We start from the raw sequence: 20,963 nt of genomic DNA, 5'->3' as shown, positions 1-20,963 counted from the left end.
AGAGGCTCGTAGATACGTATGTGTGGGTAGTATGGTCTCACGATTTCCTCATTGCATATATATTATTTTGAAAGCCGAAGGGCTTAGGTATATAAAAGTAAATATGTTTCAAAGTGAGAATGGTTTTCCTTATGATTAGAAGCATGAGAATAATGAATGAATGCAGGATGAGTATGATGAGTAGTACAATGAGTGGTGCTTGGTAGTTAGCTCCGGGTACCCGTCATGGCCCTAGTCGGGTCATGACATCAGGACAGGTCGATTACAGGTATATGAGTTTTTATTGAAATGTCCTATGTGTGTATGTAATTGCTACAGGGTAATACTTAATAGTGATGAGCGGAAATTGTAGAGGGGACCAATAACTTAAGTGTTTATAAGTAACTACGATCAAGGTATTTTCGCCACCATTGAGAATCTTGAAATTTGGGATGAAAAGTAGTCATACATGCAGATTGAAGGTAATTTTTGAGAATTTCAAAGGCCAAATTAGCATTTGCTTAGTCGGAAGAGTAAGAGATCCCATTTAATCCGGAAGGAGATGCATTACGAAAATTTATTGGAATCCTTTAGAACCTCAATTTGTTCTAGGTCATGTGATAAAGGGTCACGCAGTAGGATGGATGCGATCATACCAGCACTAATGCACCGGGTCCCATCAGAACTCTGAAGTTAAGCGTGCTGGGGTGAGAGTAATATTAAGATGGGTGACCCCCTGAGAAGTATACTAAGAGTCCTACAAATGTGGACATAAGAGACAGATGAGAAGCTGGAGTAGCCTAAGGGAAATTGGAGTATGCAGAGTGGTTAGAAACCCTAAAAGGTTGTAAAAGATGAGGTGGACTAGATCGGCAAGAAGAAAGAAGGCGCATCACAGCCCTAGAATTAGGATAAGCTCGAATAGTATTTGGAAATACTTTGTAAGCGAGGCGTTAGTGTATATATATATATATATATATATATATATATATCTGTGTGTGTGTATGACATCCCATATGTGGCAGCGCCAACCGATATGTGTGTCCCAGCAACCGACGTTGCTATATGCTGAAGGCATTAATCGAACAAGGTAATGAAGTTCAAGTGACAAAAGTGGTACAAATGTTACAAGGTAAGTTGATGTTATTTTCACTACAGGTTAAAGTTGAAAAGTCCTAATGCAATAACATCAGGGAAAGAAAGAAAGTGAGTATATAGAAAGTAAAGAGATTAGAATGTCTTGAGAAAAGAAAAAAAAAAGAGTGAGAAGTAAGAAATGAGGGTGATTCAAGCTTCCAAGAGAGACGACGGGCAAGGCAAGGGAGTATTTGGATAAAATTTGAAAGTAGGTATGTGAAAGGAATAGGGTATGGTAGCACGGACAAAAGATGAACGTGCAAGATTAGAAGAACAAATATTGGTAAATGGGACTGAAGGGAAGTAACCAGGAATAGAAAGAGGAAATGAGAAAGAATAAGCAGGTTTGGCAACAATGTTAAGGGATTCCCAGTTCTTTAGAGGCAATCGAAGAAATAAAGGCACGACCAAGCAGGCATAATCACCTTGGAAAGGGAGAAAGCTATCCTAAAAGATGATTTAGAAATAAAACGGATTTGTAACTCTAAAAGGATATTCTATGAACTTGAGGGTCAATGTTATAACATGAGGAGGGGAGGAGAGCATTTAGGAGCAATGTAATTGGAAATCCTTAACCACGGGAGTAAGAAGGATACTTTAATGATTTGGATGTAGGAAACCGATCAATCATCGAGATAAGAATGAGGATAATGGGTCAACACAATTGATTAGAAAATTAATGACATGGAACAAGAATTCCTGTAAAGATCGTAGAGATTTAATCATAGAGGAAATAGAATGCTATATAAGGAACGTGCATGGAGGACAACCCGGCCGTAGATCAAGACAGATAAAGGCTCGATGAACGAGGATGGAGAGAGTGTAAACTGTAAGAATTCTATGATAAGAGCAAGAAGTAGCAGGACGCTAGGAAAACTTTGACGCAAAGCTGCAACACAAACGCGTAGTTAAGAAGAATTATGAGCAAATGAGCTAAACAGGTGGAAGGACTGATAGTGGATGGAAGGGTGTGGAATATTGATAAAATGGTATAGTATAGACATAAATGTAAGGAGAACTCATGGTAAGAAGAATTTTAAAAAGGTTATAAACAAAGTCGGGAAGAAAGACGAGGGATAAAAGAGTAAGGTATAATCGAAAATTCGTAAAGGACGTAGTGAATCCTGATGTCCCCATTAACTCGTCGGTCCAGGAAATCATTAGCCATAAAAGACAGTAAAGAAGGCATCAGAATTGGATCTGACTCTTATAAGTATTCCGATTGAATACAAGATTGTAACTAGCAAAAGGATAGATAAGTCAAACCATACTATGAAGGAACTCCGGCCTTAAGAAGATCGTGAAAGGCGGCAGATAATTATCGAAGACGATGGATACTCGAAGGCTATTGGTGTATAAGGACCTCCTTCAAAAGAGGGGAAGAGCATAATAGACTTGAAAGGAATTATGACGTTCTTAAGCTCCAGAAGAAGAAATTTATTAGGTCGAAGACAAAGCTCGAGGCATATTGGCGTATCAAGAAGGTATTAGAAAGAAGGAGGTATAGGAAGAAAGTATGGAAAACAACTCAAGAGAATACTTCACGCCGACATGAGCTACGATATTTCTAGACCGTGGTTTGAATCCTTCGTATCGGGAAAAACACTGCGCCGTACCTAAGTATGCAGCGACAAGTCCTAAAGGGTAATAAAGAGAGCAAGAAAGGCCTCCAATCTAAATTAACAAAGGATAATGGAGAGGATGACGAACCGAAAGAATACTTGGGATGACAACAAAAGGGAATTTTAGCGTCAGAAGGGATGACAATTGTAGCAAAAGGAACAACGATTGGTAGTTTGGCAATTTTTGAAGAAAGGAAGAACGCTGCTCTTATGAATGGGAAAGAGAGTCGTACCACCGGATATTAGAAAACATCGCACGGATCACTAATTATAATGAACATGAGAGCATATACTATGAAATTATATGAACCATCAACGTGAAGTTAAGCTCAACAACAATTGCAAGAAGGCCAACGGAAAGCCAACAAAGAATAACGACAGACAAAGTGATCGCCGGTACACGGAAATCGAAAATAAATATACTTACGTTGCAAGATAATCGTAGTGGAGTAAGAATTGCCGTAGTCCTATGCTGAAGGAAGCTAAAGAAAAAGTTGTGGCAGGAGCTCGAAGATGTTGTGAGCCTTGAAATTAGTTTGAACTCGGGTTATAGATTGTCCCAAGCGATACGCATTGGGAAAAAATGGTGTGGAAGCATTATGTATATACGTATGGATATTGATATAACTGGTCTTGGAAAGGAATTGGGGAGAATAGCCTAAGGAACATAACCATTATGCTCACTAGCGACAAAGTAATGCTGGATAAACATTTGGAATGTAAGGGTAAGAAAGATTGTGACAAGGATGTAAAGGATTAGAGAGCCTGACTAAGGAACTACAAAGAGTTAGTACAGTGTATATTTAAGATCAACAGTGTTATATCCCGTATTTTGCGCATTCGGATATTTTGAGACAATTGCGACAAGTTAAAGGCAAGGCCATATTTTGATCTTGTTTGGTATATAAGTTGGTTATAAAAAAATTTGATGCGGAAATATAAAGAGTGGCTAGGGGTAAAAAGGAAAATTCGCAAGATGGCTCATAGAAATATTGCGGAAGCCTAAGGGCAAATTTGGAATTTGGAAAATAAATTTTCATGAATCACAAAAAAAAAATGGGCTTAAGTAAATGGGCCAAAGTGGCCGTCCAAAGGTATATGGGCCAAGGCCCATATGGATCCAAAATAAATAACTAAAAGATGATCATGTTTTTCATCTTCCACAATTAGAAACTTCAAGAAGTTTGGAGAGAAACAAACAAGGCCTATTCGGCCAAGGAAAAAGAAAAGAAGAAAAATTTTGAAGCCTTCAATCTTGATCCAAAAAATTATATTCTTCTAGTATTCCTACTAATTCAAAGGTCCTCTTTAACGTGGTATAATTGTTAGAGCAAGAATACCTCTCTTTGTGGCAAGTTCATAATTATAGCCTAGTGAGAAGTTAAGGAAAAAGGTAAGAATTAATCTTCTTTTATATGTTATGGATGGTTGTGTATGTTGTAGTATGTAAAAATGGGTGAAATTCATGAAAAATATGGATGTATGTTGTGGCCGTGTGGTTGTTGTATGATATAGGAGAGAATGAATCAATTATTCTATCTAGTATTTGGTTGTTGTTGTCATGAATCCTATGTTGATAATGAAAGCTTGATGATTCTAGTTGAAGTTGTAAGTGTTGGAGAGTTGTTTAGAAACTAATGTGATGTTAAAAGCCATTTCTTGTATTTATGGAGAACAATGTGGTTAGTGTGTGAATTGTGGGTGTAGTTCTTGAATTTGAAAGGAGGAAATGTGTTGTTAAGGTTCTTGTTGCATTTGGAAGGTTTTGGATAAAGTGGAGTATTGGTTGAATTGTTTTAAATATTGTACGGATTGTTTGAAGTATTCTTGAACATTGTTTAAATGGTTGGGGATTAGTATTTGAATATGTAAGCAATTATGAATTGAACGTAAATGGAAAGTCGTCAAAGTTTGTAGAAAGTTGTTAATGTTAGTATGCTTTTGAATTTATTGTGGATATTGTTAGAATAACTGTTGGTATTGTTGTTGATAATTTGGCCGAGTTAAATTCTCGGATTTGTTGTTGATGATATAGCCGAGTGGATTCTCGGGGATGGTAGTATTTACAGGGGAAATGCTGCCGAAATTTCTGTAGACAAAGTGTTAGTTAAGGATGAGATTCTTGGATATCTATAGCTAATGTTTGTTATTCACTAACATTGTTATAGATTCTGGAAAGGCCAAGACTTAAGTTCGGATTAGCGTAGAAAGCGGGCAAGATATGTAAGGCTTACCCTTCTTTCTTTTGGCATGTCCTAGAGCTAAGTAAGGTATGACACACATCTTGGGGTAACTCTATTCTTTAATTCCGAGCTTGTTTACGATTCTTATTCACCTTTTGACATGAGCATACTTAATATAGTCGAGCTTATTGTATGATTGAGTAACGAGCAAAGCATAAAGAGTTCCTGTTCCTAAAAAGGTTCTATAAGGATTAGTGTCCCTAACTTTCATAAGAGGTCTCGGATCGCTTTGATATGTTCATAGAGGTTTTTGTAATGAATAACGTCCATAACTTTCTTATGCTAACTCGGATTGACTCGAAACGTGTTTATGAGCCTTCAAGTGTCGATTAACGTACTTACCTATCGAGTCTTAAAAACTGATTTATATGCATATGGTTTCTCACTACTCTGCTCGTGCATGCCTCAATATGTCTTTCACCGAGTCCTGGGCCGGGTATGTTATCGTGCGCACTCCACTGCATTGTTCACCGAGTCCCTCGATAGAGGGCCGGGTACGGTATATGCATATGATGATTGTTATGTACCGTGTTTTCGTATAATTGGAAATCGAGAAATAATTACGACTTGTGTGCTATAAGGACATAATTTGATTTTAGTAAATGTGACTATGTTGGTTATGGAATTCTTAATGTCAAGACATCGGGAAAGGCCGAGGGTAAATTTGGAATGTCGGAAATTAGTTTCGGGAATTACAAAACGAGACTTTAACTAATTGGGCCAAGGAAAATTATGACCCAAAGTTGAAGCCCAACAATTGAAGGGGGCCGGCCATGTCCATTGGCCCAAGCCACTTTAAAAGGGTCATGTGCTATGCACATGACCCCTAAAAGGATATATACTATGTATGCTTAGCCATTATCAAGAAAACTAGATCAAAAATTTCAAGAACCACCCCACAAAGGGCTTCGGCCGAACCCAAAAAAGAAAAGAGAAAGAAATTCCCAAGTTCTATCGTTGATCCAAAAATCCAAAGTTTTCACATATTTGTGAAGTACTCAAGGCCCTCTTCAACGGGGTATAATTAGTTTGGCGCAAGAACGACGTTTACGACAAGTCGGGTTTTCAAGAAAAGGTAAGAATTTTGCCCCTTTAATGTTATAGAATTGATATGAATATGTTAAGGATTGGAAATAGACGAGAATCCCGTAATTTTGATGTAAATAGAAAGCCGTGGGTGTGTGTGTATAGTGGGTATTGGCCGTGAGCCATAGGGAGGAAAAATGATGTGAACTGATCTTGTTTAAGTTGGTATAGTGTGTTGTTGTGAGCCTTATGTCGTAAACGATTGATTGATGAATGGAATTGGCGTTGAAAAATGATTTTGGATATTATCGGAAAGCATATACCCTTGGTATCACTATGTATATCATTGTATATTTTGGGTGCTAGAGACTTTAGATGTGAAGTTATTATGATGTTAATGAATTCGGAATGAAACGACGTGAATTAGAATGTTCGTCGTGAATTTTGATGTTTTAAAGAATTCTGGAAAATAATGGATTTTGGTGTAATTTCGTGTATGGCTTCGATTGTAGTTAGGATGTGATTGTATAAGTTTGAATGTAGAAATGAATACAATTATGTAGATTTAGAATTGGAGTTTTGAAAGTTTGAATGAAAGTTGCCAACTTAGATAACAAAGTAGAACTTTGAAGCTAGAATGGTTTGATTGTTGTTTGTGTTGTTTGTTGACGTGTGGGCTGTTGTGGTGGATGTATTTTGAGCCGAGCTAAGCCTCGGGGATGTTAGATTTATAGGGGAAATGCTGCCGAAATTTCGGTAGGCAAAAATTGAAGTTAAAGGCATTTTTAAGCCTAAGAATCTCAATTGGTAACTTTGACCATTTGCAGATTTTTGACGGAACGGGACTGGACTTTCGGGAGAGCTTACGACATCTATGAGGTATGTAAAGCTTCCCACTTCTTCGTTTGGCATGTCTTAGTATGCTAGGTGAATATTGGAACTTCCGGAGCATTTCTGCTCCTCGAAACCCGATTCACAGAAAAGTTACTATTCATTCAATTCAATTGAAGCCTAAGGGCTCTATTTTGGCTAGAATGCCACCAATCGTCCGAAACCTATCGAAATGTGATCGGGTCACCTGGTAATGATTATGTATGACCTTTTGGCCTATTAATGTTCGTGAATTATGTTCGCCACCTCAATTTGACCCGAGGTGGGCCCGCTAACCCCGAGACGCCCTATTTGTCCTATCGGGCTCTCCTTTGGAATAAGATTTGATATGAACCCTTTGATTTTGAAACGTTCTGCTATGGGCTATGTTTTGAATATTATGATATGCTAAGTTACGTTTTGAGCCATACGTAATATTTTGGAAACGTTTTGTGAAATGAAACTTTGTATCGACTAAGTATTCGATTATTTTGTACTATGAAATGACTTATGAGACTACTAAGTTTTGAAAGGCTATTTTGAAATATGGATTGCATTTGTTTGCTCACGACTCCGCTCGTGCCTTATGATGACTTCGTTCACCGGTTCCCGGGCCGGTTATGATTCGTGCGCCTTATAATAATTCGGTCGTATGCTGTGTTACGGTTCCCGAGGCTTCGCCATAGGGCCGGGTTCCGTTTGGAGTTATGCTGTGATATGGCTCGTGATGCGATACGCTCACCTACGATTATGCTTGTGTTCGGGGATGTACGGAGATTTGAAACCTTCTAGTGTTATGCTGTGTGTGGCGCCAGCGTCGGAGTGGCGACCACGTTCCTAAGCGTTTGCATGATTTCATTTGCATTATGTATACGTATATGATTTCGATATAGATTTTGACCTACCCATTTTTACTCCACGTTGACATTTGATTTGCTATCGGTTTTGATCCATATTTCTGTACTCCATGCTTTACATACTCAATACATATTTCGTACTGACCCCCTTTCTTCGGGGGCTGCGTTTTATGCCCGCAGGTGCAGATATCGGTGATCCTCCGCAGTAGGCTTCACTTCTTGCTATTCCGGAGTACTCCTATTTGATCCGGAGTCCACTTTTGGTACAGACTCTTTTTGCTTTGTATATATTCGGTATGTTTGACTATTTGGGTATGGCGGGGCCCTGTCTCGCCATATGTCTTTGTTTTGAGTTTGTAGAGGCCTGTAGTCATATATGTGGGGCGAGGGTCCTATGTATGGTTGTCTGATTTTGTTTTCTGGTCTTAGAGCGGTCCGTTCGTTATGATGGCCCCAAATAGCCCTTATGCTTATGTTTGCACTTTTGGCCGGCGATGTCTACTCCGCCGCTTCGTTTGTATTTGATACGATATTTTGATTTGGCAAGACCGCTTAAGACATATTTTGATATAAATTATGTTCGATATGATTTCGAAAAATTATGAAATAAGCTTGGATTTGCAAATGAATGTGCGATTCGGTCTGGGTACCCAGGTAGGGTGCCAGTCGCGGCCCACGGGGCTGGGTCGTGACAAAAGTGGTATCAGAGCGGTTTGTCCTCGGAATGTCTACAGGCCGTGTCTCGTAGAGTCTTGTTTATCGATGTGTTGTGCACCACATCCATAAACGGGAAGCTACAGGGCATTTAGGATGTTACTTTCTTTGGAATCTTAGATCGTATGATAGAGCTGTGCTATTAGGATGATTTTGATCTGACTCGCCTTTGTGTTTGCAGTGATGCCTCCGAAGAAGGCAACGGCGGCCCAGAAGGGCAAGGCGAGGATTGGAGAGACTAGCCAGGCGCAGCGAGCTACCCGGGCTCGTGTTTATGATTTGCCTGAGGATGTGCCTCATTCTGAGGGGTCTGCTACACCCCCACTAGTACAGCCTGGAGCAGGACCTTCAGCAGCTCCAGAGGTCCGTGTACCCGCACCCGAGACCCCAGCTCCTCAGCCAGGGGCGGAGGATAGGACCTTGAGAGAGGCTGTACAGTTGTTGACTACCTTGGTGGCAGGACAGGCTCGCAGACGCGGGCGGAGGGACGACGATGACGATGACAGGCGGGACAGCCTGAGAGTTAGGGAGTTTTTGCTATGTGGCCCTCCAGAGTTCTTCGGGTCTAAGCCCGATGAGGACCCCCATGACTTTATTCGGGGGATGCGACGCTCACTGGACTTGGTCAGGGCTTCAGAGACCGAGTCAGTTGAGCTGGCTTCGCACAGGCTTCGAGATGTGGCTACCCACTGGTACGAGACTTGGGAGCTGTCTAGGGGAGAGGGTGCCCCTCCAGCCACTTGGGATCAGTTTGTGACAGCATTCACCCGCCACTTTTTGCCCCCAGAGTTACGGCGGGCGCAGGCTGATCGATTCTTACGTCTGCAGCAGAGGGGTCGGAGTGTTCGCGAGTATAACCTTGAGTTTGATTCTCTGGCCCGATATGCACCGGCCGTGGTAGCAGATATGTCCGATCGGATGCACAGATATGTTATGGGATTGGACCGGTATCTGGTTGATAGCTGTATGGCAGTGTCATTGCAGGCAGACATGGACATTGCCCGACTTCAGGCCTATGCGATGAGTATGGAGGACCGTCACAGGTCTGATTATTCTAGCAGAGATCGGGACAGGAGGCCGCCCAAGAGGGCTAGGTCTGCGGGATATTCTGGAGATTCTCGAGGCGGGCAGCCTCAGCAGCAGCAGACAGGCAGACAGCTTCCTCCGTCCGGCCGGAGTACTCAGTCTGGCGGCAGGAGGTTTGATAGTGTAGGACCGTCTGGGGCCGGTCAGGGCTCCAGGGCGGCAGGTTCACAGGTATCTAGAGGCCCCAGCCAGGCCAGACCACCGAGGCCCCGTTGTTCTCATTGCGGGAAGTCTCATCCTGGGGAGTGCTATCGAGCTACTGGAGCTTGTTTTTCGTGCGGTGGTCAGGGCCATTTTATGCGAGATTGTCCGTTGGCTAGCGGTTCTGGTAGTGTGGCTCAGCCGACAAGGTCAGCCGCCGGTTCATCATCTGCTCCATCTGTTGCACGCCCTGCAGGGCGAGGTGCGCCGACACCGGCGGGACGCGGTCGAGGCCGCGGTGGTGTTTCAGGTTCTAGCGGTCCCTCGAACCGCATATACGCATTGGCCAGCCGCCAGGATCAGGAGGCTTCGCCGAATGTCATCACAGGTACATTACTGGTTTTCTCCAGATCTGTATATGCATTGATTGACCCTGGTTCTACTTTATCGTATATTTCCCCGCTTGTTGCTAGTAAAATTGGGATAGTGTCTGAGCCTATAGAGCCATTTGAGGTCGCTACACCGGTCGGGGATTGTATTATAGCGAGGCAGGTATATAGGGATTGTTCTGTGACTATATGTGATCGCTGCACTAAAGCTGATTTGATAGAATTAGATATGCTGGAATTCGATGTCATTATGGGTATGGACTGGTTAGCTTCCTGTTATGCTAATGTTGACTGCCAGAAAAAGGTAGTCCGTTTTCAGTTTCCAGGGGAACCAGTTATAGAGTGGTTCGGGTCTACAGCATCGCCGAGGGGTAAGTTTATTTCGTACCTCAAGGCTAAGAAGATGATTCAGAAAGGCTATATCTATCACTTGGTTCGTGTGCATGACACTACAGCTGAGACACCTACTATTCAGTCTGTTCCGGTCGTTAATGAATTCCCAGATGTATTTCCTGATGAGCTTCCGGGTCTTCCGCCCGAGCGGGAGATAGATTTTACCATAGAGCTGTTGCCGGATACGCAGCCTATATCTATTCCTCCGTACAGAATGGCACCGGCTGAATTGAAGGAATTGAAAGAGCAGCTGAAAGATTTGTTGGATAAGGGTTTTATCAGACCCAGTACATCACCCTAGGGAGCGCCGGTATTATTTGTGAGAAAGAAAGATGGGTCACTGCGGATGTGTATTGATTATCGGCAACTGAATAAGGTGACTATAAAGAATAAATATCCCCTCCCCCGGATTGATGATTTGTTTGATCAGTTGCAGGGTGCTAAATATTTTTCGAAGGTAGATCTGCGCTCAGGTTATCATCAGGTGCGAGTGCGAGAATCAGATATCCCGAAGACTGCTTTTAGGACTCGGTACGGGCATTATGAATTCAGAGTTATGTCTTTCGGGTTGACTAATGCTCCAGCGGTATTTATGGATCTCGTGAATCGGGTATTTCGGCCTTTCTTGGATATGTTTGTTATTGTGTTTATTGATGATATTCTGATTTACTCGCGATCAGCCGAGGAGCATTCAGATCATTTGAGGACGGTACTTGGCATCCTCCGTCAGCAGAAGTTATATGCTAAATTCTCTAAGTGTGAGTTCTGGTTGACTTCTGTGGCATTCTTGGGCCATATTGTCGGCGCAGACGGTATTCGGGTTGACACGCAGAAGATTGAGGCTGTGCAGAATTGGCCCAGGCCTACTACACCGACAGAGGTGCGCAGTTTTCTGGGATTGGCTGGGTATTATCGCAGGTTTGTGGAGGATTTTTCTTCTATTGCAGCACCACTGACGAGGCTTACCCAGAAAGCAGCAAAATTCCAGTGGACAGATGCCTGCGAGCGCAGCTTTCAGATGCTGAAGGAGAGACTGATTACAGCACCAGTTTTGGCTCTTCCAGAGGGATCTGACGGGTATGTTGTCTATTGTGACGCCTCTGGTATTGGGATAGGATGTGTATTGATGCAGCACGGTCGAGTTATAGCCTATGCTTCCCGGCAGCTCAGACCGCACGAGAAGAACTATCCCACTCATGATCTTGAGTTGGCCGCGGTGATTCATGCTTTGAAGATTTGGCGGCATTATTTATATGGGGTCCATGTTGATATCTATACGGACCATAAGAGTCTCCAGTATATTTTTAGGCAGAAGGAACTAAATTTGCGGCAGCGGAGATGGCTTGAGCTACTAAAGGACTACGACGTTGATATTCTGTACCATCCGGCGAAAGCCAATGTGGTAGCTGACGCGCTTAGCCGCAAGTCCGTGGGCAGTCTGGCTGATGTTCCATCTGATAAGAGAGATTTGGTTCGTGACATTCATCAGCTGGCCAGCCTCGGAGTCCGTTTGGTGGATTCTGGAGATTCTGGGATTTCTGTTTGTCCAGTTGCTGAGTCATCTATTATTCAGGAGGTAAAGCAGCGCCAGTTTGAGGATCCTCTTTTGATTCAGTACAGAGCTGTGGCCCTTAATAAAGCAAAGACTCAGTTTGAGATCTCGCCGGACGGAGTATTATTATATGACGGCAGATTCTGTGTACCTGACGTTGCGGGCTTACGGCGGCAGATTATGGGCGAGGCCCATAATGCACGGTATTCTGTTCATCCTGGTTCCACTAAAATGTATCGGGACCTCAGGAGTTTGTATTGGTGGGACGGCATGAAGAAAGATATTGCTGAGTTTGTTAGTCAGTGCCCGAACTGCCAGCAAGTCAAGATCGAGCATCAGAAGCCCGGTGGATTATTACAGGAGATGGAAATTCCAGCCTGGAAATGGGAGATGATTAATATGGATTTCGTTGTTGGATTACCGCGCACTCCACGCAGGTACGACTCTATCTGGGTTGTTGTTGATAGGCTGACGAAATCAGCCCATTTCCTTCCGGTTCGGACTACTTATTCGGCTGAGGACTATGTCAGATTGTATATCAGAGAGATAGTCAGACTTCACGGAGTCCCTATATCTATTATTACTGACCGAGGTACCCAGTTTACAGCAAATTTCTGGAGGTCATTTCAGGAGGGATTAGGGACTCAGGTGAGTCTTAGTACAGCTTTTCACCCTCAGTCCGACGGGCAGGCCGAGCGCACAATTCAGACGCTCGAAGATATGTTGCGGGCCTGCGTTATTGATTTCAGGGGCAGCTGGGATGGTCATTTGCCGCTTATTGAGTTTGCCTATAATAACAGTTATCACTCCAGCATCCAGATGGCACCGTATGAAGCCCTGTATGGCAGGAAATGCAGATCTCCCATTGGTTGGTTTGACGTGGGCGAGACTAAGCTGATTGGGCCAGATGTGATCCAGGAAGCTGTAGATAAGGTAAAGCTTATTCGAGAACGATTATTGGCTGCTCAGAGTCGACAGAAAGCTTATGCAGATAGACGACGTCGACCGTTAGAGTTCCGGATTGGCGACTGGGTATTCCTGAAGGTGTCGCCCATGAAGGGTGTCACGAGATTCGGTAGAAAGGGTAAGTTGAGCCCCCGGTACATTGGGCCGTATCAGATCGTGCGAAAGATAGGCGAGGTCGCCTATGAGCTAGACTTACCATCCGACTTGGAGGCCGTACACCCGGTGTTTCATGTGTCTATGTTGCGGAAATGTATTGGTGATCCTTCCAGGATATTCCCAGTAGATGACATTCAGGTGACGGAGCAGTTATCTTATGACGAGCAGCCTGTATCTATTCTGGATCGACAGGTGCGGAGACTACTCACTAAAGAAGTGCCCTCCGTCAAAGTCCTGTGGCGCAACAATAATCGGGAGGAGATGACTTGGGAGGCGGAGGACGAGATGAAGAAGAAATATCCCCACTTGTTTCCGACGTCCTCAGGTAATCTAATTTTTTTTTCAGTTTGTTGTGTTGATTGATAAAATGAATTATGTATGTCATTATTAAAAAGGGACACTCCTGCCTTGATCATAAGACCTTATAAGATTAATCTAACATTCGGGGACGAATGTTCTTAAGGGGGGGAGAATGTTATGTCCCGTGTTTTCGTATAATTGGAAATCGAGAAATAATTACGACTTGTGTGCTATAAGGACATAATTTGATTTTAGTAAATGTGACTATGTTGGTTATGGAATTCTTAATGTCAAGACATCGGGAAAGGCCGAGGGTAAATTTGGAATGTCGGAAATTAGTTTCGGGAATTACAAAACGAGACTTTAACTAATTGGGCCAAGGAAAATTATGACCCAAAGTTGAAGCCCAACAATTGAAGGGGGCCGGCCATGTCCATTGGCCCAAGCCACTTTAAAAGGGTCATGTGCTATGCACATGACCCCTAAAAGGATATATACTATGTATGCTTAGCCAATATCAAGAAAACTAGATCAAAAATTTCAAGAACCACCCCACAAAGGGCTTCGGCCGAACCCAAAAAAGAAAAGAGAAAGAAATTCCCAAGTTCTATCGTTGATCCAAAAATCCAAAGTTTTCACATATTTGTGAAGTACTCAAGGCCCTCTTCAACGGGGTATAATTAGTTTGGCGCAAGAACGACGTTTACGACAAGTCGGGTTTTCAAGAAAAGGTAAGAATTTTGCCCCTTTAATGTTATAGAATTGATATGAATATGTTAAGGATTGGAAATAGACGAGAATCCCGTAATTTTGATGTAAATAGAAAGCCGTGCGTGTGTGTGTATAGTGGGTGTTGGCCGTGAGCCATAGGGAGGGAAAATGATGTGAATTGATCTGGTTTAAGTTGGTATAGTGTGTTGTTGTGACCCTTATGTCGTAAACGATTGATTGATGAATGGAATTGGCGTTGAAAAATGATTTTGGATATTATCGGAAAGCGTATACCCTTGGTATCACTATGTATATTATTGTATATTTTGGGTGCTAGAGACTTTAGATGTGAAGTTATTATGATGTTAATGAATTCGGAATGAAACGACGTGAATTAGAATGTTCGTCGTGAATTTTGATGTTTTAAAGAATTCTGGAAAATAATGGATTTTGGTGTAATTTCGTGTATGGCTTGGATTGTAGTTAGGATGTGATTGTATAAGTTTGAATGTAGAAATGAATACAATTATGTAGATTTAGAATTGGAGTTTTGAAAGTTTGAATGAAAGTTGCCAACTTAGATAACAAAGTAGAACTTTGAAGCTAGAATGGTTTGATTGTTGTTTGTGTTGTTTGTTGACGTGTGGGCTGTTGTGGTGGATGTATTTTGAGCCGAGCTAAGCCTCGGGGATGTTAGATTTATAGGGGAAATGCTGCCGAAATTTCGGTAGGCAAAAATTGAAGTTAAAGGCATTTTTAAGCCTAAGAATCTCAATTGGTAACTTTGACCATTTGCAGATTTTTGACGGAATAGGACTGGACTTTCGGGAGAGCTTACGACATCTGTGAGGTATGTAAAGCTTCCCACTTCTTCGTTTGGCATGTCTTAGTATGCTAGGTGAATATTGGAACTTCCGGAGCATTTCTGCTCCTCGAAACCCGATTCACAGAAAAGTTACTATTCATTCAATTCAATTGAAGCCTAAGGGCTCTATTTTGGCTAGAATGCCACCAATCGTCCGAAACCTATCGAAATGTGATCGGGTCACCTGGTAATGATTATGTATGACCTTTTGGCCTATTAATGTTCGTGAATTATGTTCGCCACCTCAATTTGACCCGAGGTGGGCCCGCTAACCCCGAGACGCCCTATTTGTCCTATCGGGCTCTCCTTTGGAATAAGATTTGATATGAACCCTTTGATTTTGAAACGTTCTGCTATGGGCTATGTTTTGAATATTATGATATGCTAAGTTACGTTTTGAGCCATACGTAATATTTTGGAAACGTTTTGTGAAATGAAACTTTGTATCGACTAAGTATTCGATTATTTTGTACTATGAAATGACTTATGAGACTACTAAGTTTTGAAAGGCTATTTTGAAATATGGATTGCATTTGTTTGCTCACGACTCCGCTCGTGCCTTATGATGACTTCGTTCACCGGTTCCCGGGCCGGTTATGATTCGTGCGCCTTATAATAATTCGGCCGTATGCTGTGTTACGGTTCCTGAGGCTTCGCCATAGGGCCGGGTTCCGTTTGGAGTTATGCTGTGATATGGCTCGTGATGCGATACGCTCACCTACGATTATGCTTGTGTTAGGGGATGTACGGAGATTTGAAACCTTCTGGTGTTATGCTGTGTGTGGCGCCAGCGTCGGAGTGGCGACCACGTTCCTAAGCGTTTGCATGATTTCATTTGCATTATGTATACGTATATGATTTCGATATAGATTTTGACCTACCCATTTGTACTCCACGTTGACATTTGATTTGCTATCGGTTTTGATCCATATTTCTGTACTCCGTGCTTTACATACTCAGTACATATTTCGTACTGACCCCCTTTCTTCGGGGGCTGCGTTTTATGCCCGCAGGTGCAGATATCGGTGATCCTCCGCAGTAGGCTTCACTTCTTGCTATTCCGGAGTACTCCTATTTGATCCGGAGTCCACTTTTGGTACAGACTCTTTTTGCTTTGTATATATTCGGTATGTTTGACTATTTGGGTACGGCGGGGCCCTGTCTCGCCATATGTCTTTGTTTTGAGTTTGTAGAGGCCTGTAGTCATATATGTAGGGCGAGGGTCCTATGTATGGTTGTCTGATTTTGTTTTCTGATCTTAGAGCGGTCCGTTCGTTATGATGGCCCCAAATGGCCCTTATGCTTATGTTTGCACTTTTGGCCGGCGATGTCTACTCCGCCGCTTCGTTTGTATTTGATACGATATTTTGATTTGGCACGACCGCTTAAGACATATTTTGATATAAATTATGTTCGATATGATTTCGAAAAATTATGAAATAAGCTTGGATTTGCAAATGAATGTGCGATTCGGTCTGGGTACCCAGGTAGGGTGCCAGTCGCGGCCCACGGGGCTGGGTCGTGACAATGATGTGATGAGATGATGATATGTTATGGTGGCCAGGAGGGCATATGATGATTTGATTCACCGAGTCCCTCACTAGAGGGTCGGGTACGGTATGTATATATGTATATGCATGATGATATGATGGCATACTGATATGATGATATGACTTCACTCACCGAGTCCCTCACTAGAGGGCCGGGTACGGTATATATATGATATATGATGTTGACATGCATGACTCTATTCACCGAGTCCCTCACTAGAGGGCCGGGTACGGTATATGTATACATGTATTCATGATGACATAATGACATGATTTCATCCACCGAGTCCCATAATGGGCCGGGTACGGTATGTGATATGAAAATGTTTGATTCTGTTCCGTATTACACAGGTAACAGTGGTTTCTTTATTATGACACTTGACTCCCGGAATCTCTATTTCAGTTATGACCTTTCTAGTTGTATTTCATGCCTTACATACTCAGTACATATTCCGTACTGACCCTCTCTTCTTCGGGGGCTGCGTTTCATGCCCGCAGGTACAAACGTTCGTGTGAGTGACCCGACAGCTTAGGCTATCTGTTCTGCTGCCTTGGAGTGCTCCCTCATTCTGGAGCCCATATTTTCGTACATACTCTTCCGTTATATATATATGTATGTGTATATTCAGGGGTACGGCGGGGCCATGTCCCGTCATATGATTCTGTTGTGTTTGTTAGAGGACTGTAGACATATATGTGGGTCATGGATCGTTATTGTTCGGTTATGTCTGTGATTTGCATCTAAGCGGTCCTATTTGCTATGACAGCCTTAACGGCTTGTATATATATATATATATATATATATATATACTTATGTATATGCTTTGGACGATATGTTCTACGACAGCCATTGTGGCTCCTGTATAATGTGTTTGATATATGCGACCTCTTAAGACAACATTTGCCCTTAATATCTGTAATAACCAATATATGTTGGATATGGATAAGTCATTGAAAGTAAGCGTGTATGGGTGTCCATCTCGGGCACTAGTCACGGCCCACGGGGTTGGGTCGTGACAAAAAGGTACAAAAAGGATAGCCCGAGATGGCACCGAAGGAATAAATGCAAAGAGGGCGTCGTATTTGAGAAAGGTAGCTGCCCACTAACAGGGAAACAATGAGTGAGAAAAAGGGAGTACTCGCAAAACGCCTAGTAGTTATGGCATGGCAAGGCAAAACTACTATAATGGAAACATAACGAGAGCGGGATGTTAGTTAATTTCTGATTATGTATGTAAGGACAATGAAACGAAAGAAGTCGACTGAGTGCAACAAAAGAGTTAAGGAAGAACGAGAAGAGACTGACCCAATGTATAGTCTAAGCACATGGTAATCAAACTCTAAGGGGAGGATGACCGTTTTGGGGAACCAAAGAGGATGTCGTGGATTTATAAACTACGACATTCGAGGATGAATGTTTCTAAGGGGGGAAGGATGTTACACCCCGGAAAATTTCGCGCTATCAAGACTATAGATGGCTTAGTATCAACTCAAAGAAGAGTAAAGTCATACAAGGATTAAGGATGAAGATTATATTATATGAGTAGTACATGGTAAGTTTAGCAAGTCTTAAGAATGACCCTTAAGCCAAATATGGGCATAAGCCCTCAAAAAGGATGATTTAAGGAGATGTTTTCGGACGATCTGACTTGAAGAGGCCAAACACAATTATAAGTTTGGAGTTTGGAAACACACCAATAATGAAAGTTGTAGACAATTGAAATATCTTTCCAACCATAGTTCGTGGTCCCTCATACGATATCGAGATCGAACGTTATGGACATTTTAAGGCAGGTTTTCAGGGCAGGAAATTAACCCTGCGTGAACGCGCCAGGAGATGGCGCGAACGCGCAGGGCAAGACCCTGCAACTCAGCGCGAACGTGCAATGTGGTAGTACGATCGCACTGAGCAAATTTTAAGTCGGTCCAGGCAGAACCTGGATAGTTATATAAAGGGGTTTTACCCCCCTTAAACAGCAACCAAACACCCTCTAAGCCTCCCCAAACCTCTAGAAACTTCCACCAACTTCCCCTCACCAATTTTCACGCAAATCAAAGTATAACCCCCGTATTCTGGTCCAGCCAGCATATATTTGCGATTATAAAATATTATAGCGGTGCGCTTTGGCTCAAGTTCAAGAAGGAAAGTGAAGATACAACAATAATATTGAGAGTAAGATATGAATCCCTTATTATTATTGTTAATTTTGACTCATTTACGGTGGAAAAGTCGCTAAACAATTGTGTGGTGAGTTGGTTAGTCATGAAAATTGGATAACACCGCGTAGGGTGTTTTATGGAATATTTTTGTGTTGATAATGATGTTATTGTCTTTATGGTTGTTGTTGTTGTTGGTTGTTGAATAATAATTTCGGGCTAGGCATATAAATAGGGGAGATGCTGCCAGAATTTTGGCAGACTTTAAGGAGATTAAATTTGAAGGCTTGGGAAAAGTATATAATAGTGAGCCTAACCATAGTATGAATGGTCTATAGGTAGATTGCGAGACCAAGAATAGGCGAAAAAGTCGCGACGCTAAATTTCAAGTATTTTAAGGTTGTCCCTTTCTTTCAAAGGCATGATTCCTATGTATGACTCCACATATATTTCCATCCTCTTCTTATCTCCAAAAGTTAGATGTTCATGATTCTTAATAAGTTCCTTATGATGCCAAAGAAGAGATGTTTTCTATGATGATTCTGATGACGATGCTGATTTCATGTTTAAAGGTTCCAAGCTTATGGTTTCAATGTGAATATGAACATGAGGATGTTGAGCTATTTCTTGATTCTCAATTTTATTCATTAATGATGACTCTATTTACAAAGGTTCCAAAGTGTATAAATTGACGCTTTATAAGAATTATGAACTTATTATATGTTTTCCCTTGATGTTATTCTTCATTGATAGTCTCACCTAATAATGCTAGTTCCATCAAGGTGAGACATGACGGTCATGATTATTCCATAATACAATCGGAGGTTACCGACATTACGTCACTCTAATAGAGTCATAGCTTTTGATTTGGATCTTATGCATGCTTATGTTATGTATGATTACACCATTTCTAACGACACGGGCAGACACCACTTGGATAGGCGTAGTGGGCGGCTATGGATAATGATAATACCGGGCCAAGTTGCCCGGGCATGACACCACTAATGGGCGGCGTGAGATGATTACCCTAGACGCGGGAGGCCCGAACGCGAGATAATGATGTTATTTGATCAAACAGTTTATGTATGTATGTGTAATATGTTTAAAAGGTAAAGGTGAGCGTGCATGATTCCGCCTTAAAAGGCAAGCAGTTACAGTTATACCTTCTTCTTATGTCTTCCATATTTCTTTATTATGTTGTTGTTCATGTTTTGTACTTATTATCATGTTATCATTCATGCCTTACATACTCAGTACATTACTCATACTGACGTCCCTTCTTTTTGAACGTTGCGTTCATACCCGCAGGATCACCCAACCGAGTGAGCTAGACCAGTAGGATCTCTCTTCTGTCTCCGCCAGTGAGCTCCATTTGGACCAGAGCTTCAGCCCTTTTTGGTATGCCATTTTGGTATGTACATATTTGGGTATGGAAGGGCCTTGTCCTCTCTTTTCTACAGTCTGTTTTCCATAGAGGTCTGTAGACAGTGATATGTAGCCGTGATGTTATGCAGCCTCATCGGCGCTTGTTTTGTTTTACAGTATATGTAGCGGCCTAATCGTCTTGCGCTATTACTCTCAATATTTATGTTGATATGTATACGTTGGCAGTAAGTTCTCGAGATGGTGCTTCTTGTGTTGATTGTTCAGGAGATAGTATAGCTCAGTTATAGATTGTGTATGGGCCCAAGGTAATCAGTGAGAAATAGATGCAACCATAGGAGTGCTCAGCCAGTAGGGGTCAGGCACTCATCACGGCTTATCGGTTTGGGTCGTGACGGATTATTTCAGGCAAAAAGAGATCATGATCGGACTTGTGGAGTCCGTTTGTGTTTCTAAGGGATCGTGGTGCAAAAACGGCTTTAGAAGGTGTGATAAAAAGGTTAGTGGAATCATAATATAGTGGAATGATAATATTTTACCGGTTCAGAGTGATCTATGGTTGTGGCTATAGCTAAAAGATTATGTCGTTCGGGGAATGTTTGTGGAACCTGTCGATCACATTTAGAGGTGTAGTTTGATCGAATCAGAGAATTCAAGCGAAGGCAATTCTTATATTCAAGGATCTGTTGTGAAAGAAATTTCGAGCATGAGAAATATGGAAAATTGGATCTTTGAGAAAAATTAAAAGAAGTGTTGACTAATAACGTGGACAAGCAGTACTCTCACCAGAATGCTTTCCTGTGAGGGCTTCTGTGTGGGTTTAAGTGGAGGTTCCTCCGTTACCTCCAGCTTTTGTACTCCTTTTC

General features: G+C 42.2%; 1 pseudogene; it reads left to right on the top strand.

Moving 5' to 3' along the window:
- The first annotated feature begins 621 nt into the window (after positions 1-621).
- Positions 622-738, top strand: LOC132618305 (5S ribosomal RNA; annotated as a pseudogene).
- Positions 739-20,963: the final 20,225 nt, after the last annotated feature.

The sequence above is a fragment of the Lycium barbarum genome, chromosome 1 (genome assembly GCF_019175385.1).
Source record: "Lycium barbarum isolate Lr01 chromosome 1, ASM1917538v2, whole genome shotgun sequence".
NCBI lineage: Eukaryota > Viridiplantae > Streptophyta > Magnoliopsida > Solanales > Solanaceae > Lycium > Lycium barbarum.
The sequence above is the reverse complement of the archived record's forward strand: the minus strand, read 5'-3'. Positions and strand labels throughout refer to the sequence as shown.